At 52.6% G+C, this 26,378-nt stretch overlaps 1 protein-coding gene and 1 pseudogene across 1 annotated transcript in view; both read left to right on the plus strand.

The window, feature by feature from the left end:
* LOC146863614 (myosin-IIIb-like) overlaps positions 1–26,378 on the plus strand; it is a 547,606-nt gene that overhangs the window by 152,757 nt on the left and 368,471 nt on the right. The window lies entirely within an intron of this gene.
* LOC146863615 (5.8S ribosomal RNA) lies at positions 512–651 on the plus strand (annotated as a pseudogene).

The following is a 26,378-nucleotide window of genomic DNA, read 5'->3' on the forward strand; positions in this document are numbered from 1 at the left end:
CCCGGTCACGGCTCAAGGAGGCCGGGTGCATTCTCTTGAATGTCCTCCCCTATCACTCGGCGTGCACTGCTTGCAACAACGGCAAGTGCTATGGCATGCTGCATCCATGGACCCCCGGGGCCTGAGATCGATGCTCTGGCCAGATGGATCACAAAGTGCCCGAAACAGAGTCCCGCAAGCACCGGGAGGCCTTTACCTGGTTCGCTGGGCCAAGAAGCTTTGACCAGGTCCCGACTCAGAGCTCTGGTTTACCTGGGGTTGGAAGCCTCCAACCCTAGGCTCCGTTCCCAGGCACCAACTCACACAGTGCCCGGGACAGGGTCCTTTAGACACCAAAGGACTCTCCTGCTTGGCTGGGTTAAGGAGCTCTGACTAGGCCAAGGATCTGAGCCCCAGCTGGTTGGAGTGGAAGCCCCAGGCTCTGGGCTCTATTTCCCAGGCTGCCGTGTCTCAGAGTGCCCAGGAAGGGTCCGCAGTCCCCTGGAGGTGGGTGCACATTGTGAAGGTCTGTGAGTCTTGGCGGTGGGTCACTCTGCTAGCATATCGATGAAGAATGCAGCTAACAACGAGATTAGTGTGAACTGCTGAACACTTTGGTCATTGAAAATTCAAACGCATCTAGCTCCTGGGGCTATGCCTGTCTGAGGGTCGATTGCATGTCAATCCCCCAGGAGCTAAAGCAGGGTGTGGGTGTGGCTGGGGCTTGCACGGGGGGCGCCGGTACCTTTGTCCTCCCAAGGTCATCTGTGGCAGGAAGTCCAGTGGTCCTGGTGCAGAGGTATGCTGCTGGCACACCTGGCCTTCCCCACCTTGGGGACAAGCCAGGGCACTTGACTGTAGAACCAATGACTGCTCATGAACACTGCCTCAGGCGCCTACTTACTCAGCCAGGGCTGGGAAGGATTCCTGCCTGTGGGTGACTGTTTCAACACTGGGCTCCTTGGGCTTTGGTCTCCGATCCAAGAAAGGGTATGATGCCTCAACACCCCTCTACTAAGGAGGCCCTCCACTTCTTTTCAGCTTCCCCTTGCTTCAGCATCTGACTAGGACCTCGGACGTGGTGACCTCCTGAATTTAAACCTATTACTATGCAGAATAACCAAAACAAATCAATTTTCCCTGAGTAATGGGGAGTGAGGAGTCCAGCACAGACTCTCTGCTGGGTGGAGGGCACATGAAATGTGGTGCACAGAAGATAGAGTCCCTGGAGCAAGTCAGAGGGTACCATTGCTTGAGACTGAGGCTCACTCTGTAGGCGGTTCAAGGCCTGTAGCGGATCCAGCTCGCCGGGATTGGGTATTCTCTGACTCAGTTGCTTGAGATTGCAGCCCAAAGCTGGTTGTAAACTCCATCGAAGGTTCAATATGGGTGCTAAACCAATAGCCAGTGTAGGAGAGTAGGGTCTGCTATCCTATGGTCACCCCAAATTTTTGCTTTTTGCTTCACTGGTTTTTGACATATTGAGGCTGTGGGCCTGCCAATCAGACCCCCAGCCTGCTGTTCTCTCTACTAAATTGACACTGTGCACCCTAGGTGCATAACCTATTGGAATTGGATCACCCTGTGAGCCCCTGTACCAGTGTACACTAGGTACCCAGGGCATTGGTGTATCTAAGGCCTGCCAGGGGCTGAAGCATGTATTATGCCACCCCAGGCTTGGCCTAACAAATTTGACACAACTGGCTGATCACTCAACTGGGGTAAGTTGGTGTAACCACCTCTTACTTAGGTGTAGTATACCTATACCTAACCTTAAATGGGACAAATGTTAACCTATAAGTCACTCCTATGGCAGGCCTTAACAATCCTGAAGGCAGAGTGCTTGGTTCCATGTGAGATGGTGCTCTGGCATGAGCTGAGCCTGTCTGCAGTGGTCGGAACAACTTCCTTCTACTGTTTCCAGATATCGTCATACCATATACTCTTAAGTGCATTATGAACCTCGCGGTTAAATGCTAACTTTGGTTTGGCTTTATCAAAACATGTCGAGTAAGGTGTCATACGAATTGGAATACTAACCCCTCGCCAATTCTGGCGACGGGGTTAGCATTCCACCCTTCTAGAGGGACACGACATGTACAGTACCTGAAACCTGGGTAAAATCAGACATAGCCTCAGCTCCACAAAATGGATGCTGCCACCACAGACACAAGTCTGCCCTCCTGCTGCTGGGAGTCCTTCCAGCTTGGGAGGTGTGGACAAAGGGTTTCCTGCCAGGGGAGGTGCGTGCACCACCCCAGACAGGATTTTGTGTATTGGTCAGGTAGGGCTTGAAAGAAACCAGACATGCCTGAGGCTCACAAGGAGCCTCGGTGCATATGCCAGTTCAATCCGGTCCTGGGGCACACCAGTCCCGGGCCTGGGGCGAGCTGGACAAAGGATTGGGGGTGTAACCACCCCCCTTCCTGGTCCCACCCTTAGGGAGGGACCTAGCAGGTAGTCCGGTCCCTAGAATCCGCTTAAAGGTAGGAGCTGTGTCCTAAGACTTCAGACATCCTGGAATCAACTTGAAACTAAGAAGAAGACGGGAACTTCGACGCTCTGCCGCACAGAGGACTGAAGCCAATCTCCCCTGTGGTCAGGGAGTGACCACCTTGCTAACGCAAGCACCATCCAGCGAATCAACGTCTGCTTTGCCGCCGCCTCCCGCCGGAGCCCGAGCCCAGAGACTGACAAGACCTGGACCTCCAGACCTCTCACCGCCCGATCCACAGTCCCTGAAAAGAGGAGACCCGTGGAGGCACCGAGACACGTGGAGCCAGCCATCTTGGAACGACTACGACAAGCTGACAAGTGCAACAACCGAGGCTCCCTCCAAGTTGTGCTTTGGGATCTGAGAAGCCCAACATCCGAGCAGCATCTGCACCAAAGGTGAGCCCTCCAGCATCTCCACGATCTGCGTGGGGCCCTTCTGCATTTTGCCACTCGACGCGCCTAACCGGTTGCTGGCCCGCTGGCTAGTGGCCATCTTGGCGACGAACTTCACGAAATACACCGCTGGTCTGGTTGCTCCAGACTGGCCCTTGCTCCCCTCCAAAGGAGCAGTCCCTCTGACCTTGCTGGTCAGAACCATCAGCTTATTTCCTTTCCTACAACAATTGCTTTTGCCAAGGCTTGTTTGCTTCGATCAAGTCGCCGACACCGCCGACAGCGAGAGCCTGCGTGGGACAGCTCGTGAACCGACTCCTGGATGTCGTCGACTCTCAGGGACCACGTGGCTGCAGAGACAAGCTACACCTTTCTCCCTGTTTGCACCCGACATCGCCTGGTACCCACCTGGTGCCACGCTGGTCACTGGCTAGTGACTGTGAACACTGTCCCCTCTGCTTACAGGTCTTCAACATCTCCGATCCACTCTTGGATCCACCGCGTCTCTTCCAGACCGACCGCCTGCAGCATCTTTGTCCACAGGCTCCACGGAACAGATAGAAGAAACCCGACGCACTTCGACGCCTATGCACCCGCTTCCTGTGGGTGAGGTAAAGCTGGCACTCCGGTGCCCAAGTGTAGAGAATCATCTCTAGTGTCTGTATTTCCAATCCTAAGTTCCTAGGTCATCCGGAAGATCCTCCTTGCAGTAACTTTGTACTTTTTACGCACCCATTGAAACCTATGGGAGCACGCGTGTGACTATTTGCTCTGCACACGCAACCCGTGGACCTCCTGGTCACTAACTGAAGTTAGCTCCTTGTAGGCCCAGTGATTCTAGAGGCCCTAGGCCTTTTCCCTTTTCTGTTCGTGGTACTTATACCACTATTTTAGTATATGGTTTGAGCGGCCACCAGGGCCTATCCATATAACGTGCAACTTCTGTGTATTCTACTGTAATCTTGTTTGACGATTCGTGCTCCTGTGCTCATAAAGAGACTAGGGGTTACTTTGAGAAATAAATACATATATATTTTGAATATATATCTGTGGGGTGTCCTTTCATTGGTTTAAAAGGGGGTTACTTTTGGTAAAACAGCTTGCTTAACACGTTTCACGAGTTTAGCTTCAAAGACTGCTTAGCCTACGCTACCACTAGGGCAGCTAGTCCGAAAAGGTTGACTTACAACCACACCATAAGGGTTGCTTGGCATGGTACAAGGTGGTCACTTTAACTAGTGAACATCATATACCAGGCCAACTTCTCACAGCCAGCAATTATTATAAGGGAAAGTTGAAAAGAGTTCTAGTGGGCATGAAACTATCGAGCGGAATATGCGCTGGGTCTGTGCACTTCACTCAGTAGACTTAACACAGCAGGAAAGTCATTCACTGAAAGGGCGAATGCCCTCCAAATGACCGCTGCCTAGGCACATTTCCTGTGCGGTGGTGCTCTGAAACTGACTTTGGGTCGGCTGTTGAGACTTCAGGCTGGCGAGTGGCTCCTGACACCGGTGGAGAGAGTTACAGCCCTGTGGCAGCAGTTCTGCCATTTCTTTGGTACAGAGGCAGATTGCCCACCTCTACGTTCTTCCCCAGCAACTGCCCAGGTCTCTTCTGGGATGCACCATAGCGGGAAAGTGGGACGGGGGTCCCAGCATGAGTGTTGACTGGGGTGATCTGCGCTCAGTATGCCCTGCCTCTGTTGTGCCACCAGCCTTGGAGGCCTGTGCTTGGTACCAGGGATCAGCAGCAGTGTTCGCTACCCATCTGACCGGTCATGAAATATGGACAAGGAGTCGAACACGTGTGAAAGTCGGAGTGCCGACTGAAACCTTGATGCGCAATGAAGCTGAAGGCTGGCATGCGCCGGCTCAGGTGGGATCCTAGTGCAGTCTTGTGCAGAGTGCACCACCAGCCTGTCTCGCTCGCTCGGTGAAGGAGGTGGAGCATGTGCTTGTGTGATAGGGCCCAAAAGATGCCGTACTACACCTGGGCACGACTAAGCCAGAGATGTCCCTGGTGGAGGTCTGTAGAGATCCTGACATGATCCGAAGGCAAAGACTAATCGAAACATCTAGGAGCAGAGTCCAGGTGGAGCGGCAGCAGGTGTACATCCTGTTGGTAACAGCAAATATTCAAAGCAGAACTTTGAAGGCCAAACTGGGCAAGGCTTCAGTGAGAATAGCAGATGAATCCTGGCCAGTTGGTCCTAAGGGATGGGCAGGCGCTGTTCATAAGGAACAGGCATTACTTCTGTTGCCCTCGTTCGATCGAAAGGGAGTCAGTTGCAGATCACCAAACTTGGAGTGCTGGAGACAGACACCCTCGTGCATCCATTGTTGTATTGCCAGCGATCCTGGAGAAACCAGCAGGATTCCGGGGGTGAGTTCTCTTTTGTTTTCTTTGTGAGGGACAGGGCGATCTAGACTGGGTTTGCCCTTAGAGAGGCGCCTGAGCCTTAGAAAGAATTGTGGTTCTGGCTGTGTCTGGTGAGCTCTCACTGGTCCTTGAAAATCCAGGAGATATAGAGTAAATCTTGCTCTAGGCCATGGGGTGGGGTCAGTTGTGCTGGGACATAAAGTGGGCTGGGTGGGCTGTGTGGATGGACAAGGTAACGTCCATCAGGCGCGATGCACTCCGGGGACAGTGGTAGGTGGGGAGTTGGGTGGTACTCCTGTCAAACATTAATGCAGGTGTTGCAAGACAAACTCTGGGAGGAAAAAACCTCCTGTGAACAAGACGGGCAAAAGCTTGCTTTTCAGTATGAATACCTACCATGAGAGCTGGGTCTCACAGTCCTTCTGACTTTTAGGGTTTAAAGTAGAAGGTGTCAGAAAACTCACCACAGGGATAACTGAGTTGTGGCAGACAAGCGTTCATAGTGACGTCGCTTTTTGATCCTTCGATGTCGGCTCTTCCTATCATTGTGAAGCAGAATTCACCAAGCATTGGATTGTTCACCCACTAATAGGGAACGTGAGCTGGGTTTAGACCGTCGTGAGACAGGTTTGTTTTACCTACCTATGGTGTGTTGTTGCAATAGTAATCCTGCTCAGTACGAGAGGAACCACAGGGTCAGACAATTGATATGAGCTTGATTGAGGAGCCAATGGTGCAAAGCTGGAATATGAGAGATTGAGGGCAGACCCCTAAATCAGAATCCCCATCAACCATAACAGTACCACAGCGCTGTGGAACCTCGGTGGGCCTGGGATAGGAGTCCTATGTCGGCATGGCACAACGGCCTCTCCCTCCCTCCCTGCACCGATGGGGACGGGATCACTTGCAGGTTAGCAGTGCGACCCGATGGCCGCGAGTGCACACCAGTGGAGTCTCTGGGAGGCAAGCTATTGGGGGGCTCTAGGTGGGAGCCTCAGGAGCATTGGCCTCCGCATGCATGGCCACTCGGGTCATGTTCAGCTGACATTGGCGCAGGCCGTCTGATCACCAGCTGGCTGACCAGTTGACAGGAGGGTCAGTCAGTACAGCTAACCGACTTGTGTCTCCCCTCAATTCTGTAAGCACCATAAATAGTAGAGGACAATATCTTGCTTCAGCTTATCAAAATAACTCCAATTTTGTGAGCATGACAACATACACATGGCCTCCGACTGGTTAAAGCTATTCCCACATTCATTATGTTAGCCAATGGAAAGGCCTGCTCCAGGTGGAGTCTGCCCAGTGAGATGCAGAGAGTAGATGGTTACAGGGGAAGTGGACTTGGTGTAGTGAGAACGTACAGCACAGAATGATGGAGTCGGGGAGGGAGCGCGGGTCAGATAACCATCCAGAAATAGAACGGCGTAAACTCCTTAATGCGGATGGGAGACGACCATTGCGGCCTGCACCGGTCATCATCCTCGGTGACCAGTTTGGCTATACTGATCCTCGTCATGAGGCAGTGCGAGTGGGTGTTTAGTACTGGGAAGGAAAGTGTGCATTGGGGCCAGGCAGAGCCAAGTTTACCGCTGCACCCCCACGTAGATCTGTGCCCACACGAGCAGCTCCCAGATGAAGGCCCTGGAATGTTTCAAGACCCCCGGCATATGTCTTAAGCTTCTGTCCATTTGTCGATGGTGGAAGAGCTAAAGTAGAAACGACGAGCGCATTAACTGCGGATACTACTGCGAGGAAGCTCTACTAATGCTGTGTAATGTCCTGACGGGGAAGCCTGCCGTCCGCTTCCTAGTGAACAATCAGCAGCCGCAAGTGAACACAAAACTGGTAAAAGATTTGGAGAGTGTGGAGAAGCAGCTAAAAATATATTCAGATCCCCAAAATGAAGAAGGGGAGGATTGCTGAATATTTGTAGTCTGGAAATGATTAGCTACAAATGGACAGAGTTCTGCTTCAATTTTTTAACCAAATGTACTTTTATTAAGTCATTAGCTTTCTGTTGAAATGTTTTTCAACTATTCTACCAGCGAGGACTACGGAGGATAAATTATGAATTGCCTGTTAGATTATGGAGACCTAAGAAACCTATTGATAAGTTATTACTCAGATTGTATTTGTAACTCTGTATACATTGACAGACTTCATTGTCTAAATAAAGTATTTTTGAATTGAGGAAGCCAGAGGGAATGGCAGATGTTCCACAGTTGAAAACATTGAGCTCAAAGACGTCCTTCGTGGTATATATATCTTTTGTAAGTATAGCGCGCTCACCCCCTCAGAGGGTCACGCTCCTCTGCTGTCACTGTCGCACTCTTCGGCCAGCTGAAGGTTGTGCTCATTTGTGAACAGGTGGTCACACTTCTGACCAGCAGGGAGACCGGAGCCGCCTTCATGCTGGCATCTTGAATAAAGGCTGGGTACTTCTTGGGCCTCTCACAAAGCCTTCATTTCCAGAGGGGCGTATTCTCGTCACACATTGCCTTGTAGGACCAAATCCTGACTTGAGCATCAGCCTGAGGTTGTTGAGGCTGTGAGGATGGTAAACAGGATTTGTAAAGAGCCCTGTCTGTTTGCTGCAGGAGTTCAAACCCTTATTGCTCCAAGAAATGAGATGGTGTCACCAGGAGAGGCCTATAGAAGAGGAGTCTCGTCCTACCTCTCCTGTCCATGGCATTGCCAACAGATGAGATGGTGGCACCAAGAGGGGCACCAATAGGGGCCTCCCCCTACCTCTCCTGTCCATGGCATCGCCAACCAATGAGATGCTGGCACCAAGAGGGGCACCAATAGTGCCCTCCCCTTACCTTTCCTGTCCGTGACATCGCCAACAGATGAGATGGTGGCACCAAGAGGGGCACCAATAGTGCCCTCCCCTTACCTTTCCTGTCCGTGACATCGCCAACAGATGAGATGGTGGCACCAAGAGGGGCACCAATAGGGGCCTCCCTCTACCTCTCCTGTCCATGGCATCGCCAACCAATGAGATGGTGGCACCAAGAGGGGCACCAATAGGGGCCTCCCCCTACCTCTCCTGTCCATGGCATCGCCAACAGATGAGATGGTGGCACCAAGAGGGGCCAACAGTAGAGGAGTCTTGAACTATCTCTCCTGTCCATGGCATCGCCAACCAATGAGATGCTGGCACCAAGAGGGGCACCAATAGTGGCCTCCCCCTACCTCTCCTGTCCATGGCATCGCCAACAGATGAGATGGTGGCACCAACAGGGGCCAACAGTAGAGGAGTCTTGAACTATCTCTCCTGTCCATGGCATCCCTAGAAATTAGATGGTGGCACTGAAAAGGGCTTATAGAAGAGGAGGCTTCCCCATCTCTCCTGCCCTGGACATCGCCAAGAAACGAGATGTGGGCGCCATGAAGGAAGGAGCCAGTAGAAAGGAGTCTCCTAGTTCTCTCCTCTCCCTTGCGTCTGCCCTCTACCAGGAGACTGCATAACTCTCCAGGTGCTGTGCTTCACTTGGGTGGGTGGGCGGGCGCTAGATGTGAGCCCAAGGAGGTGGATGAGAGAGTCTCATTGAATTCTCTCAGTGGTTACAGATGGGTTCAAGCGGGCCCTCTGGGCCCTTGGCCACAGGACTATGGGGGTGGGGGGGGGGTTGCCTGTACTGGCAGAGGTGCCGAGGGGATTTCAGTGATACACTAGCAGCGCTCAGGTGCACGTCACCACAATGTACATTTTATTTTATAGATCAACAAGCACCATGGTGCTTCCACCACAAGTTTGTTACACATGGCAGATGCTGGTCATAGCGAAACAGATGTGTTGACTACATAGTTCTATGGAATGGTTGCGGTTTGGGACAAAAATGCAGTTTTATGATGGAGGGAAAACCATCAATAGAGTGAAAATGACATCAAGACTCTCATCCATCGAGCAGCGCCTGGTAGAACAATGCACAGCTTTGGGACAGTGAGTGCGCCCTCAGCTGTCCGAATGTCCATCCGCCTGCGGTGATGCTTCAGGGCAGCGGTCAGCTCAGAGTTTGGGATCAGGCTCAGATGGGCATTTATTTTATTTGTGGTGAAACAGGAGTGGAAGAACCATCTCCCTTGTTCACAACTTCAAGTTTACAACACCGCTGTCAAAGTTTAATCCAGTGCCACAGTTACCAGATTTCAAAGAAAAAAATTGGGCTTGAGTTTAAAAATTAAAGATAAAATAAACCAAGTCAAGTCACGCAATAGTTGAAATGATTTATAAGTGACATTCTAAAAATATGAAAAATGATCAAAGAATAATAATATGGAGCTGTGTTGAGTGCATGATGAACCGCCTCCAGGAACTCCTGGCTGGAGCTCTGTCCTGGGAGTGTCGAAGAGCCCATCGTAAAGGGTCATTTGTCAGGAATCCCTCAACCAGAGCCGCCTCCAGGGACTCCTGGCTGGAGCTCTGTCCTGGGAGTGTCGAAGAGCCCATCGTAAAGGGTCATCCGTCAGGAATCCCTCAACCAGAGCCGCCTCCAGGGACTCCTGGCTGGAGCTCTGTCCTGGGAGTGTCGAAGAGCCCATCGTAAAGGGTCATTTGTCAGGAATCCCTCAACCAGAGCCGCCTCCAGGGGACTCCTGGCTGGAGCTCTGTCCTGGGAGTGTCGAAGAGCCCATCGTAAAGGGTCATTTGTCAGGAATCCCTCAACCAGAGGCACCTCCAGGGACTCCTGGCTGGAGCTCTGTCCTGGGAGTGTCGAAGAGCCCATCGTAAAGGGTCATCCGTCAGGAATCCCTCAACCAGAGCCACCTCCAGGGACTCCTGGCTGGAGCTCTGTCCTGGGAGTGTCGACGAGCCCATCGTAAAGGGTCATTTGTCAGGAATCCCTCAACCAGAGCTGCCTCCAGGGACTCCTGGCTGGAGCTCTGTCCTGGGAGTGTCGAAGAGCCCATCGTAAAGGGTCATCTGTCAGGAATCCCTCAACCAGAGCCGCCTCCAGGGACTCCTGGCTGGAGCTCTGTCCTGGGAGTGTCGAAGAGCCCATCGTAAAGGGTCATCTGTCAGGAATCCCTCAACCAGAGCCGCCTCCAGGGACTCCTGGCTGGAGCTCTGTCCTGGGAGTGTCGAAGAGCCCATCGTAAAGGGTCATTTGTCAGGAATCCCTCAACCAGAGCCGCCTCCAGGGACTCCTGGCTGGAGCTCTGTCCTGGGAGTGTCAAAGAGCCCATCGTAAAGGGTCATTTGTCAGGAATCCCTCAACCAGAGCCATCTCCAGGGGACTCCTGGCTGGAGCTCTGTCCTGGGAGTGTCGAAGAGCCCATCGTAAAGGGTCATTTGTCAGGAATCCCTCAACCAGAGCCGCCTCCAGGGACTCCTGGCTGGAGCTCTGTCCTGGGAGTGTCGAAGAGCCCATCGTAAAGGGTCATTTGTCAGGAATCCCTCAACCAGAGCTGCCTCCAGGGACTCCTGGCTGGAGCTCTGTCCTGGGAGTGTCGAAGAGCCCATCGTAAAGGGTCATTTGTCAGGAATCCCTCAACCAGAGCCGCCTCCAGGGACTCCTGGCTGGAGCTCTGTCCTGGGAGTGTCGAAGAGCCCATCGTAAAGGGTCATTTGTCAGGAATCCCTCAACCAGAGCCGCCTCCAGGGACTCCTGGCTGGAGCTCTGTCCTGGGAGTGTCGAAGAGCCCATCGTAAAGGGTCATCCGTCGGGAGTCCCTCAACCAGAGCCGCCTCCAGGGACTCCTGGCTGGAGCTCTGTCCTGGAAGTGTCGAAGAGCCCATCGTAAAGGGTCATTTGTCAGGAATCCCTCAACCAGAGGCACCTCCAGGGACTCCGGGCTGGAGCTCTGTCCTGGGAGTGTCGAAGAGCCCATCGTAAAGGGTCATTTGTCAGGAATCCCTCAACCAGAGCCGCCTCCGGGACTCCTGGCTGGAGCTCTGTCCTGGGAGTGTCGAAGAGCCCATCGTAAAGGGTCATCCGTCAGGAATCCCTCAACCAGAGCCGCCTCCAGGGACTCCTGGCTGGAGCTCTGTCCTGGGAGTGTCGAAGAGCCCATCGTAAAGGGTCATTTGTCAGGAATCCCTCAACCAGAGCCGCCTCCAGGGGACTCCTGGCTGGAGCTCTGTCCTGGGAGTGTCGAAGAGCCCATCGTAAAGGGTCATTTGTCAGGAATCCCTCAACCAGAGGCACCTCCAGGGACTCCTGGCTGGAGCTCTGTCCTGGGAGTGTCGAAGAGCCCATCGTAAAGGGTCATCCATCAGGAATCCCTCAACCAGAGCCACCTCCAGGGACTCCTGGCTGGAGCTCTGACCTGGGAGTGTCGAAGAGCCCATCGTAAAGGGTCATCCGTCAGGAATCCCTCAACCAGAGCCGCCTCCGGGGACTCCTGGCTGGAGCTCTGTCCTGGGAGTGTCGAAGAGCCCATCGTAAAGGGTCATTTGTCAGGAATCCCTCAACCAGAGCTGCCTCCAGGGACTCCTGGCTGGAGCTCTGTCCTGGGAGTGTCGAAGAGCCCATCGTAAAGGGTCATTTGTCAGGAATCCCTCAACCAGAGCCACCTCCAGGGACTCCTGGCTGGAGCTCTGTCCTGGGAGTGTCGAAGAGCCCATCGTAAAAGGTCATCTGTCAGGAATCCCTCAACCAGAGCCGCCTCCAGGGACTCCTGGCTGGAGCTCTGTCCTGGGAGTGTCGACGAGCCCATCGTAAAGGGTCATTTGTCAGGAATCCCTCAACCAGAGCTGCCTCCAGGGACTCCTGGCTGGAGCTCTGTCCTGGGAGTGTCGAAGAGCCCATCGTAAAGGGTCATCTGTCAGGAATCCCTCAACCAGAGCCGCCTCCAGGGACTCCTGGCTGGAGCTCTGTCCTGGGAGTGTCGAAGAGCCCATCGTAAAGGGTCATCTGTCAGGAATCCCTCAACCAGAGCCGCCTCCAGGGACTCCTGGCTGGAGCTCTGTCCTGGGAGTGTCGAAGAGCCCATCGTAAAGGGTCATCTGTCAGGAATCCCTCAACCAGAGCCACCTCCAGGGACTCCTGGCTGGAGCTCTGTCCTGGGAGTGTCGAAGAGCCCATCGTAAAAGGTCATCTGTCAGGAATCCCTCAACCAGAGCCGCCTCCAGGGACTCCTGGCTGGAGCTCTGTCCTGGGAGTGTCGACGAGCCCATCGTAAAGGGTCATTTGTCAGGAATCCCTCAACTAGAGCTGCCTCCAGGGACTCCTGGCTGGAGCTCTGTCCTGGGAGTGTCGAAGAGCCCATCGTAAAGGGTCATCTGTCAGGAATCCCTCAACCAGAGCCGCCTCCAGGGACTCCTGGCTGGAGCTCTGTCCTGGGAGTGTCGAACAGCCCATCGTAAAGGGTCATCTGTCAGGAATCCCTCAACCAGAGCCGCCTCCAGGGACTCCTGGCTGGAGCTCTGTCCTGGGAGTGTCGAAGAGCCCATCGTAAAGGGTCATTTGTCAGGAATCCCTCAACCAGAGCCGCCTCCAGGGACTCCTGGCTGGAGCTCTTTCCTGGGAGTGTCGAAGAGCCCATCGTAAAGGGTCATCCGTCAGGAATCCCTCAACCAGAGCCGCCTCCAGGGACTCCTGGCTGGAGCTCTGTCCTGGGAGTGTCGAAGAGCCCATCGTAAAGGGTCATTTGTCAGGAATCCCTCAACCAGAGCCGCCTCCAGGGACTCCTGGCTGGAGCTCTGTCCTGGGAGTGTCGAAGAGCCCATCGTAAAGGGTCATTTGTCAGGAATCCCTCAACCAGAGCCGCCTCCAGGGACTCCTGGCTGGAGCTCTGTCCTGGGAGTGTCGAAGAGCCCATCGTAAAGGGTCATCCGTCAGGAATCCCTCAACCAGAGCCGCCTCCAGGGACTCCTGGCTGGAGCTCTGTCCTGGGAGTGTCGAAGAGCCCATCGTAAAGGGTCATTTGTCAGGAATCCCTCAACCAGAGCCGCCTCCAGGGACTCCTGGCTGGAGCTCTGTCCTGGGAGTGTCGAAGAGCCCATCGTAAAGGGTCATTTGTCAGGAATCCCTCAACCAGAGCCGCCTCCAGGGACTCCTGGCTGGAGCTCTGTCCTGGGAGTGTCAAAGAGCCCATCGTAAAGGGTCATTTGTCAGGAATCCCTCAACCAGAGCCATCTCCAGGGGACTCCTGGCTGGAGTTCTGTCCTGGGAGTGTCGAAGAGCCCATCGTAAAGGGTCATTTGTCAGGAATCCCTCAACCAGAGCCGCCTCCAGGGACTCCTGGCTGGAGCTCTGTCCTGGGAGTGTCGAAGAGCCCATCGTAAAGGGTCATTTGTCAGGAATCCCTCAACCAGAGCTGCCTCCAGGGTCTCCTGGCTGGAGCTCTGTCCTGGGAGTGTCGAAGAGCCCATCGTAAAGGGTCATTTGTCAGGAATCCCTCAACCAGAGCCGCCTCCAGGGACTCCTGGCTGGAGCTCTGTCCTGGGAGTGTCGAAGAGCCCATCGTAAAGGGTCATCCGTCGGGAGTCCCTCAACCAGAGCCGCCTCCAGGGACTCCTGGCTGGAGCTCTGTCCTGGGAGTGTCGAAGAGCCCATCGTAAAGGGTCATTTGTCAGGAATCCCTCAACCAGAGCTGCCTCCAGGGACTCCTGGCTGGAGCTCTGTCCTGGGAGTGTCGAAGAGCCCATCGTAAAGGGTCATTTGTCAGGAATCCCTCAACCAGAGCCGCCTCCAGGGACTCCTGGCTGGAGCTCTGTCCTGGGAGTGTCGAAGAGCCCATCGTAAAGGGTCATCCGTCGGGAGTCCCTCAACCAGAGCCGCCTCCAGGGACTCCTGGCTGGAGCTCTGTCCTGGGAGTGTCGAAGAGCCCATCGTAAAGGGTCATTTGTCAGGAATCCCTCAACCAGAGCTGCCTCCAGGGACTCCTGGCTGGAGCTCTGTCCTGGGAGTGTCAAAGAGCCCATCGTAAAGGGTCATTTGTCAGGAATCCCTCAACCAGAGCTGCCTCCAGGGACTCCTGGCTGGAGCTCTGTCCTGGGAGTGTCGAAGAGCCCATCGTAAAGGGTCATTTGTCAGGAATCCCTCAACCAGAGCCGCCTCCAGGGACTCCTGGCTGGAGCTCTGTCCTGGGAGTGTCGAAGAGCCCATCGTAAAGGGTCATTTGTCAGGAATCCCTCAACCAGAGCCACCTCCAGGGACTCCTGGCTGGAGCTCTGTCCTGGGAGTGTCGAAGAGCCCATCGTGAAGGGTCATCTGTCAGGAGTCCTTGAACCAAGGCTTCTCTTGAGGACTCTCTGGGTCTTGGGGCTCAATGGTGGCGACACTGTGACGAGGCTCTGGCATGGCATTTAAACGGGGGTTGCAGCTCACTGAGGTGACATAAGTGCTTAATTTGAGCTGGTGGCTGACATTCATTTTTGGGGTCAGCCATTTATTTTTGCTCAAAAGACTTGGACCAAGAGCAAGAGAGAGAAAAACCCAAAAAGGGAAAGGAAGGGAAGAATGGAAACACAGTGATAAAAGGATGAAGCAGTGATGTAAAAGACCCTGCAAGAGTGAGAAGAGGAGGCAGGGAATGTCTAGTGGTGAGTGAAAGAGGCCTGAGGTGGAATCAAGACTACGCAGCCGTGGTATTCTGCAACGCTTTCTTTGCTCAGCGCCAGCCATGGGCTTCGGAGACACCTTTGGGCTCCGCTCTTTTCGTTTTGCAGATCGAGTCCCGGGCGAGCCTCATGCCTCGGTCTCCCGGTGATGTTTTGTGGAGGTGTCCGGAGTGGAGAAGTCACCTCTTGTGGCTCAGTGATTGCTCTGCAGGTTTGGCTGGGCCGGAAGGTTGACCCAACGTGGAGGGTCTCCACAGCTCTAACCTTTGACCTACAGTTTGCAGAATCCCTGGTGTTGGTTGCATCGTTCTTCAGAAGAAGCTCCGCTGAACCAGGGGCCCTCAGCAGGCTCTCAGAGCAGCTCTTTCTGGGCACAGACTCTTCAGAGCCCACACAGCTCCCAGACGTTTCATGGCACGATTGATCCAGCAGGCGCTATCTTTTCAGCCCCTACGCTACTTGGAACCAGGGCTGGACTGGCCGTACCGGGCATCGGGCGTTTCCCGGGAGGCTGGAAGGGTGGGGGCCGGTTTTGCAGCGAGAGTGAGTGCCTGCTGCCAATGGCGAAGCTTTCTCTTGTCCTTCGGGCCCAGGCTGGGTCTCCTCATCCTGTAATTCGAACATAGGATTTAAAGGGGCACACTGGTCTACTTTTGATACTCCACCCTAAAGTAAATCCAATAACACTCCAACCCCCTACACCCCTCTTTTGAGGCAGGATTGTCCAGTCACTCATCTGTGAAAACGATTGATGGCTTCAAATCTGTCCGTTCGTCGCCCCTAAAACCAAACTGGTCGAATCTTGCCCCCCGCTTTAGAGAGCTGGTCTTTGCCTGAACTCTTTCTTCAACCCTCTGACTGCAGCCGCCTGAACCCCTGAGGAGAGCCCTGTCTGCGTCCTGCACTGTCCCTGCCGACTGAACCTCTTAGGAGAGTCCTGTCCCTGCCGCCTGAACCTCTTAGGAGAGCCCTGTCTGCGTCCTGCAATGTCCCTGCCGCCTGAACCTCTTAGGAGAGCCCTGTCTGCGTCCTGCAATCTCCCTGCCACCTGAACCTCTGAGAAGAGCCCTGTCTGCGTCCTGCACTGTCCCTGCCGACTGAACCTCTTAGGAGAGTCCTGTCCCTGCCGCCTGAACCTCTTAGGAGAGCCCTGTCTGCGTCCTGCAATGTCCCTGCCGCCTGAACCTCTTAGGAGAGCCCTGTCTGCGTCCTGCAATGTCCCTGCCGCCTGAACCTCTGAGGAGAGTCCTGTCTGCGTCCTGCAATGTTCCTGCCGCCTGAACCTCTGAGGAGAGTCCTGTCCATGGGCGTCCGCAGAGGGGGGCAAGGAGGGGCGCTTGCCCCCCCCCTGGAGCACCCCTCCTTGCACTCCCTGCAGACGCCCATGACCATCACCACGCAGCGTCTTCAATCCCTCGTTTACCCCTCTTTTAAACATCACACCAACTCATCTCTCTCCTACCTCGACTTTAAACAGAGGCCAACTAGAGTCAAATTTCGGGGTGGTGGGGGGGGGGGGGGCTAATTCATCCAGCCATATGCACAGTGGAGATGCAGGGGCTCTAAGAAGGGGTGAAAACAAAACAAAGCCTCATTAACAAGTAAATGGTCTTTTAAAGACCTGTGTGAAGTACTCGGGTGCGGCTGTGTCTGTGCCCGGGAAACTGTCTCAGCCGGGCTGACACACACAAGGGGGGCGGGGGACGGGGGTGGCTGCTGAAGCCCTTTGAGCGCAAAGGGACATTGCGCGCCTGACTTTAAACACTATTGGTGCTAAAATCTGTGAATGTGTTAGTTTCTAGTTTAGTCTCCGATGACAGCTTTGCTGGTGATTACAATTCTGGCACAAACTCTCATTTGCACCTGATACAGCATTATTATTTGGGTGCTGGCAATGGGGTATGTCACAAGTTTTGAATGTTATTACTCCTAGCCTATCGATTTGTACATCAAATATCCTCCAGGTAGGACCCTTTGACAATTGCATGAGCAAACACAAGAACAAACTGCATGTATGATCAGCTCATAACAGGAGTAAGAACAAAAAATATAACCATTTGCCTTTGTTCTCTCCACCCACTTCAGAATTAGGCCTGTAAGGTGCTGTTTCCTCTTAAACCCTCGGCGTAAGAACCAGACCAAACTAATGTAACTGTTTGTGTAATTGCGTATTTGTTGGGCAACCTGTGCTGGCGCACATTGTTAATAGATGGTAGAAAGCATTTACCACTTGCTTGTGAGCGTTATTTATTTGAGGTAAACCCACGCCCTTCAGAGATTGGTGCACTTTAAAACGGGTGATTTACAACAAACCTTTACAGTATATTGAGAATGACCTCATGTGGGGTAATACATGTGCTCAGTACAGTGCAGAAAATGAGGGTGCTCCTGCCAGATCCCGGGGCCGTTATTAAGCATGGTCCAGGATCCAGGGTGCCCTCCATGAGGTAATGCTGATTTCGGCCTGGCGTAATTTGCCAACACCATGACACATTCAGCAGCACCCGCCACTGACAGCTCTTTATTCTGAGCATCTGTGAGAAGTTGGCCTGGTATATGCTGTCCACTAGTTATAGTGGGCACCTTGCACCAGTCCAAACAACCCCTTATGGTGATAGGTTAAAGACCACCTTTACTGAAAGCTGTCCTAGTGGTAGCTATGGAGAGCAGCCTTCAGGCTAAGTCTTCAAGGAATGTAAAGCAGCTTGTTTTACCAGTCTATAATCTCTTGAATGACCAAGCGAAAGGAGAACCATACCAGGTATATATAAAATATATGTATTTATTCTAAAACACACCCCTCTAGTCTCTTTATGAGGCTAGAAGTCGAAGTACACAAGTTACAAGGCAAATATCAACAGTAAATAGCACAATATACAGTTAGCCCTAGGGGCGTACCAAACCATATACTCTAGTGGTATAAGAACCATGACTTTACTAGACACAAGGTCTAGAGCCTGTAGAATCGCTGGGCCCCTTAAGAACCACCCAAGTTAGTGACACAGGGGACCCACGGGGGACGCGTGCAGTGTGGGAACACAGCCGCGAGCGCCGATAGCTTCTATGGGGAAAGTCGCAATTGGAATTTTAAAGTTTAAGGACACTTAGGAGAGGACTAGGAGCGAACCCTTTTGGGCTTAGAGGTGTCTAGGGCCAACACCCACGGGAGCTCCGGAGTACTCGAGTTACCTAACCCAGGGGAGCCGGGTGCATAGGTGTCAAATGGTGTCGGGTTGCGTCGTCGTTTTCAATGGAAGCTGGCGAAGAAGTGCTGCTGCCGGGAAGATGCGAAGTGTCCGAAGAGATAAAAGCCTGGATCAAAGATGAGAAGAACCTGAAAGCAGAGGGGACAGAGTCTGGGTCACTTGCCAGTGACCAGGGGCACGATAGTCGAATGCCCACCGATGTCGGGTGCTTCAGGTGAGTTGACGGGAAGCTTGACTCTTCAGCCACGAGGACCAGGATGCGTCGAGGACAACCAGGAGCTGGATTCGAGCTGTCCCATGAAGGATGTCGAGTACTGCGTCCGGGTCCGGATTGGACACACCAAGGCTTGGCAATAGCAACCCATGCAGAAAGAGAACAATGGCTTCGGTGAGGACCAGCAAGGTCCGAGGAACTCACCCAGCGAGGGCTAGTGGGGGCACGTCTCCAGCAATCAGGAAAGCCCAAGGAAAATCCGAGTTGCCTTCTCGGGGACCCACAAGTCGACGGACAAGGGATCGCAAAGGTACCTCGAGCTGAATCACAAAATGGCAGCCCACGGGTCACTCGGAGTGGGTAGGCCAGCAACCTTCTGTGGATTTTCTGCTTGCGGTCTGGGCCACAAGTAACCCAAAGCACAGCTGCGAGAGTCGTCCGGAAGGTGATGCACTTGCAAATGTGCACGGAGTCCAGAGGTTCCGGTTCCATGTTACCCATGACAGCAACGAGTCTCAGCTTTGCTGTGGACTCAGGTCAGCCTCGGGGAAGTTTGGAAATCCACCTCTGGTGTTGCAAAGTCTTTGCCGTCCGGCGGGAGCTACAGAGATGCAGATCGGACAGATGTGTCGTTGGTGACTGCCAAGAAGGGGAGTCACTCCTTGACTCCAAAGGAGATTCTTCAGTCTTCTAGTCTTGAGTAGAAAGTCAAAGTTCCAGGATTCAGTTTCAGAATTTCGTCCAGGGATATCTAAAGTTCTGGTTACAGAGGTTCCTTACTTATACCTAAGGAAGGGGTAGGACTAACTCAGGGGACCCACCTATGGGAGGGTTTGGAAAGAGAGGTGGCTACACCCATTTCCTTTGTCCAGTTTCGCCCCAGAGCAGGGGCTGGGAGCCCCTGCAACCGGTTTGAGCTGGACTGTGCACATGAACACCAAATGTGCCCCCAGTGCAGGACTTCAAAGCACTCTGGGAGTGCTCCCGCCCAGCCCCAATACACATCAGCCTGTGTGGGAGGTGGTTACACCTCCCTGTGACAGGAAACCTATTGTCCAGGCCTCCCCTGCCGGAGTTTCGGTCAGCAGCAGGACGCCAGCCTTGTGTCTGTGGCTGCAGCATCCATTTTGTGATGTCAGGGCTCTGTTAAGTTGGTACCGGGTATACCGGTGCTGTCATGTCTCTCCCTCTAGAGGGGTGGGATCCCACTCCCACACCAGTTACTGGTGTGGGGGTAGGATTCCAAGGTGTTTGATACCAAACACAACATGTTTCCGTGCAGCCATCCCAAAGTAAGCATTTACCGCGAGGTTATAATGCACTTAAGAGTATATGGTCAGGCTGCACCACAAACAGCATCAGAGAATAGACTCTGAATGCTGCAGAGGGGCTCTGCTCATGCAGGGGCACCCTCTCACATGAAAACCAAGCCTTCAGGATTGATAAGGCCTGCCATAGGAGTGACTTATAGGTTTATATGTGTGTGTATGGGTAGTGATATAGGTAACCTATATCACAGTAAGGGGTGCATGCACCACCTTACTCAGGCTGCAGTAGCAGACCTGTGATGTCATTTGGCAGGGCTTCCCAGGGGTGGCATAATACATGCTTCAGCCCCTGGTAGGCCTATAGGGTACCTATGCCCTGGGTACACAGTATACCATATACTAGGGACTTAAAAGGGCACTCCAGAATCCAATCTGTAGGGTACCTAAGGTACCTGGAATCCATTTTAGATAGGAAGCAGCTAGGCTGGGGTCCTGAATAGCATGCCCCAGTCAGACTAAAGTCGAAAAACAGTGAAACATCAGCAAAAAGTGGGGGTAACCATAAGAAGCAGATCCTACTCTCCTACAGCATCAACCTGCAGGCGGAGAAGGGGCTTTTTTATTTTCACTTCCAGGTGGACCCAAAACAATGGACTACTTTAAATGGCCATCAGCCCTCTTTTTGTTCGAGTATCACCTGGTGGAACCCCAAAACAAGGGCCTAATTTAAAGGGCCATAAGCACTCCTTTTGTTTGAGTATCACCATGGTGGGAACTACCTGGAGCCTAAGACCTAAATGCTAATGCAATCGAGGGAAACTAAGACACACAGCTTGTGATCTGTACAAGGAAAATTTGATTTGGAGGCAGGTTTTTGACGTTGTTCAACCTCTGTGTATAAGATATGAGCACACACCGTAAGTATGTCAGATCTGGGTAATTACACAAATTATGATTTTAAAAATGTTCTCATTTTTTTTATTTAATTGTTTCATAGCATTTCTCATCCCAGTGTAGGGTGTCAGAGTATGTTACATCAATAGCACATGTTAAAAAAAGACAATAAATCATAAGTGTTCAAATCAATCTACAGTACGTTACATAAGACAATGAGGATTACAAATTGTCAAGAGTGCCTGGTCAGGAGAAACACAAAGTCATGATTTAAAACCCCGTTAGACTTTCTTACTTCTGAATGACCTCTTTTGGCAATCTTGCTAACAGACAGATTTTGAAAATAACAATAAGGTTCTAAATCCATGCCTTGACACTTGCATGTAGCGCCTTGATGCCAATCCATAGCTCTCTGTGATACATTAGAATTATTGCAAGTTATGAACAGCAAGTAACAAGAGGATATCAAAAGCAGTAACCTACTTACCTTAATACATAAAATACAAATTTTAAATTTTCATGTTAAACTTTATGATTCTTAACTGGGTGTAGACAAAACACAGATCATTGCATTAACCACCAGAGAAATCTTACTTTATTAAAGAAAGAGATGGCTGTGGCACAACAACCCTATGGTGTATGAGATCATATGCAGCGTGCTTCCTGTCCCCCATGGCTCCTCCTGCGCCCCAGTGTTTCTTGTGACCCACCTGGCACACATCATGTCGGAGGATGGTGATGAAGTTAACATTTTGCCCCCCCCTGGAAAAATTTCTGCGGACGCCCATGGTCCTGTCCCTGCCGCCTGAACCTCTTAGGAGAGCCCTGTCTGCGTCCTGCAATGTCCCTGCCACCTGAACCTCTGAGGAGAGTCCTGTCTGCGTCCTGCACTGTCCCTGCCGCCTGAACCTCTGAGGAGAGTCCTGTCTGCGTCCTGCACTGTCCCTGCCGCCTGAACCTCTGAGGAGAGTCCTGTCTGCGTCCTGCACTGTCCCTGCCGCCTGAACCTCTTAGGAGAGCCCTGTCTGCGTCCTGCAATGTCCCTGCCGCCTGAACCCCTGAGGAGAGCCCTGTCTGCGTCCTGCACTGTCCCTGCCGCCTGAACCCCTGAGGAGAGCCCTGTCTGCGTCCTGCACTGTCCCTGCCGCCTGAACCCCTGAGGAGAGACCGGTCTGCGTCCTGCACTGTCCCTGCCGCCTGAACCTCTTAGGAGAGTCCTGTCTGCGTCCTGCACTGTCCCTGCCGCCTGAACCTCTGAGGAGAGTCCTGTCTGCGTCCTGCTCTGTCCCTGCCGCCTGAACCTCTTAGGAGAGCCCTGTCTGCGTCCTGCAATGTCCCTGCCGCCTGAACCTCTGAGGAGAGTCCTGTCTGCGTCCTGCACTGTCCCTGCCGCCTGAACCTCTGAGGAGAGTCCTGTCTGCGTCCTGCACTGTCCCTGCCGCCTGAACCCCTGAGGAGAGCCCTGTCCCTGCCGCCTGAACCTCTTAGGAGAGCCCTGTCTGCGTCCTGCACTGTCCCTGCCCTGCACTGTCCCTGCCCCCTGAACCCCTGAGGAGAGCCCTGGCTGCGTCCTGCTTGTCCCCTGCCCCCCCTCCCCCCCCCTCAGAGCATGCTGCAAGAACATCTGTTTGTGCACGAAATGTGGAAGGAGGGGGCGGTGCTAGTCAGGTCACAGATCAGAGGGCGTTCTTTTTATTGCAGTTCTTTATTACATTTTTTCATAATTAAACATACAATAATCCACAAGTAAATATCTTCATGAAAACAGAGAAGGAAAAACCATGCCATATGTAAATTCAAACAGTGATATTAGTAACCAAAAGACCTAGTGACCCAGAGGAAGTTCTGCTTCACCTCTGCTCTTGTGGAATCTTTGAAGCAGGTCTAAAGTGTGTGGCGTGGCTGCCTGCAGGCAGATGTGTCGCTGCTGGAATGCTGCCTGGCTGCTACAGGCAGCATTCTTGTCCTTGTTCGGTAGGTTTACTGCTGGCTGCAGCCGCGCGTCACCCCGTGTCTTCAGCCCGGGTCAGCCCTGTGACAAACTGGTTTTGGTTCCAGTCAAAGGTTGGCATGAAATGCCGCCTTCTATTTTAGACGGCTCTGGGTGTGTTCCCACAGCTGCAGGTGCCCTGGAAAGCGTCAGTCTAGAACCACATGTTCCACTCGCTGCCAATCTTCCCTTCACTCCCACATCTGAACTTGTGTCTGCTGTGCAGGGAAGTTTCACACACATCTGTCTTGCAGGAGGAGGAGCTAGGGCGATTTAGACGAGACCTGCATCTGTGGAGAGAGCACATCTGGCTGGGCCTCATGTCAATAAGTCAATCCACCAGTATTTGTAAAGTGCTCCTAATCACCTCTGAGGGTGTCCAGGCGCTACACTCGGTAGCAGGGCTCGTTCGAAAAGCCAGGTCTTGAGTTTCGTCCTGAATCCCATCTCCTCATTACTATTTAATCTAAGATACATGCTCTATAACCGGCCTGCCCTGATCTTATGCTCCACTCAATCTTGCCGCTTTCTTTCGCTTTCACTCATTTCAAACTCAGCTCGATTCCTCCTCTTTTCTGTCGCCACTCTGATAAGCTGTGTGAGCTCTATGCTTCTCTTACCACCTGTAGGAACGCTACTCCCTATTTGAACTCTTACCCGTACTTCCTCTAGCCCCCCTAAACACTGCTCCCCCACTCCCTCCGGCATCCAGCCCCGTCCAGGTCTTTATCCTCTGCCTAATACTCTCTCATTGAATCATCTCAATGTGTCTATCCCCCCATCCTGAATCTATTTGTCTCTCACTGTCTATCTCTCACTCCCCGTCATTTAACCTCTCCCTATCTTCTGCCCTGAGCACTCTCCTCACCCACTTACATCTACCCTCTTACCCCTCTCTCCTCGCTGTCGCCTAAATCCCTTTTATCACTCCACCCTCCCTTCTTTTCTTCTCCATCTCCCCCAACCATCTGTACCATTATGTCCCACCGAAATCCCGTTCTTACATCTCACCTCATTCCCGCCCTCACCTCCAAACACCCCTACCTCACCAAACATGGCTCCAACTCTTGGACCATTCCTTACCCTCCCAATCTTTATAAAAATGCCCCAAAATTTTTTAAACATAAATTACTAATCCGGCATCCCGAAAACCTAATTGTTGACAACTACCACAGCCTCACGTCCCACATAAAAACCAACTACATTTTCTACACCAAACACCCCTCCAAATGGAAGAGCAACTCTTTGTGCCACCTGCCAGTATCTAAATCGAGCAATATCCCTTACGGCTTCAAACTAGCCACCACTCCATCCCCATTCTTCCTTGGTGAAATTGACATTCCCATTTTCAAAACTGGCAAATCCTGATTCAAGCCTCCGAACACCACCTCACCATTTTCGAGCACCATTTCAGCACCTTATCCCACCAGTTGTCCACACCTCCTCTCCCCTCACCTATGCAACCCTCAGACCCCCTCCCCCCACCCCCCAGCTCTCCCCTGCCTCCCGACCCTAACCCCTCTCCCTCCTGACATACCAAACCCCAATGACACTCCCCTTTCTCCGACCTCTATTCTATCACCCTCCTGGCTCTCCCCCCACCTTCCCGATGCTACCCCTTCTCCCTCTAGACATACCAAACCTTTGATATACCCCTTTTTCTGTCCTCTAGTCTATCTGCCTCTCTCGAATCCACCCCCACAACTCCTCTAGCTAACACACCATCCCCCAAACTACCATGCCCCCTAATGACCGTCTCCCCCCTATCCCATCTCAAACCCCCCTCCCTCCCCCCTAGAACACCTACAGGCCATGATATCCCTTCCTGCCCTTCCTCCCCGAGCTACACTCCTATCCCCAACTCTGGTGCTACGTCTCCTCACACCCCATACGCCCTCTCCTCACTCCCTATCTCCTACCTCTAGAACTGTACCGTCCTGTGACATGCCCCTCCCTCCATCCCAATGCCGGATCACACCTCCTGCACTTCCCTGACCTCCCCCACTCACACAGGCCCAGTACTACCCTCATCCCCCCACCCCCGGCATCTCACCCTTTCCGAACAACCAACTTCCCCCCCCCCCCCCTCCCCTCGGCCAACACAGACAATACATCCTCCCCTACTTCTGCCCCAACCACATCCCACCTCGCTCTCTTAACCCAGACACTTCGCAACATTGACTGCAATATCTCTACCTTCGTTACAGAACTTGCCCGACTCAGAACGGATTTCAATCAGTTCAAATCCTCCAACCCTAGAACCCGCCCCACTTGGTCCTCCTCTCCATGCTCTGGCCTCCTAAAACGCCCATATCCCAAGCGTTGGTCAACCACAACTCTACACTGCCGTACACACAGACCTCTTCGCACCTTGAGTGACTACTCCGCTTCCGACCTCTCTGACCTCTGCAACTCCTACCTAAACAAGTCCCCACTTAAGGATCCTTCCTTCCTTCCCTCACTCCAACATCTCTGTTATCATGGGTATTTGCAGAATCCACTCTTCTCCCTGCTCCCCCAGACCCCCCCCCCCTCAACCGCCATTCACTTATGCCCTCCCCCCAATACCATACCCAAACCCCTGACCTGCATGCTCGTGAACAGCCGCTCGACTGTTCGACATGCGACCGAAATATCGGAAACCATCCTTAGCGAAAATATTGACATTGCCTTCCTCACGGAAACCTGGCTCAAAAATTCAAAGATCACTCAGCACCCATCCTCGACCTACTTCCCCCTCCTCCCCCCAAACCCCTCCCCCCTCGGTTAGTCCAATCTCAGAAAAGACAGATCCGAAAAAATAGCGGGTGGTCTAGGAATTATTTTTAAAAACTAACTACAACTCTCCCTAGTCAAGAACACAGACTATACAACCTTTGAATACCTTGGAGCCGAACTTAAGATGAAAAGCTCCCCCCAATAAGACTACATAATATCTACCACCCACCGGGTGAGCCTCTTACCTTCACCGAGGAACTATCCGACCTACTCACGCAATCGTTACTTTCTAACTCCAAAAATCTCTTCCTAGGAGATCTTAACTTCTCTGGAATAAACCTGAGGAACCCACAATCAGACTTCTCAATAACCTTCTTGAGACTAGCGACCTCAAACAACTTTGCCACTCTCCCACCCACGCCAAAGGAGCCATCCTTGACGCCATCATCTCTAACGCTGATTTGGCGTCCCTATCCAACATCATCCCTATCGACTGGTCCGACCATCACCTCATACTGTTCACGATCTCCCCTCCAGCCCCACCCGCCCCAGCTAAAAACAATAAAGCCACGATTGTGGCCAGAAATCTTAAGCAAATCCCTCCTGGCACACTGGAGTCCAAACTCCAAACCCAGCTTCGTCTCACCCCACCCTCTCTCAATGCCAACAAACTTACTGAGCACTTTAGCAAAACTGTCTGAGGATTTTGATCAACTTGCCCTGCCCAAACGTAAAATGCTAAGAAATGCCCCCTGCAAATCATGGTTTACCTCAGACCTCAACAAGGAAAGACGTTCACTTAGACTTGAAGAAAGAACATGGAGACCACACCCCTCCCCCTCCCATCTCGCCCTCCTTAGAACCACTAGATCCACCTACAAAAAATACATTTTCTCTGAAAAGGCATCTTTCTTTCACTTGCAACTCTCCTGTGCCAAGAACAGACCCAGAGAACTGTTCAACATTGTCATAAAGCAAACCTCCCCTGCCCACCCCCCCAACCTGCTGGCCTCCACAAGCAAATGTGAAGAAATTGCTAACTTTTGCAACGAAAAAATTGCCAAAATTGATCAATCCTTCCTTGTAACCCAGCTCCCTCTCACCCCCCAATGTCCTCTGAATGCTACCTCAATACATCCCTTCACCCTGATTCCACCCCCTAACTCTTCCCTACACCTTCCTTCATCTACCCCTCCTGAACCCTCCCTCACTAACCCACTGCTTAAAAATAAGGCCTCCTGACAGAATTTCCACCCTGTTTCCGAACTGAAAGTCTTTAACATCCTATCGAAATTAAAACCGTCCTCTCACACAAAAGACCCACTCC

The sequence above is a fragment of the Triturus cristatus genome, chromosome 2_1, assembly GCF_964204655.1.
Source record: "Triturus cristatus chromosome 2_1, aTriCri1.1, whole genome shotgun sequence".
NCBI lineage: Eukaryota > Metazoa > Chordata > Amphibia > Caudata > Salamandridae > Triturus > Triturus cristatus.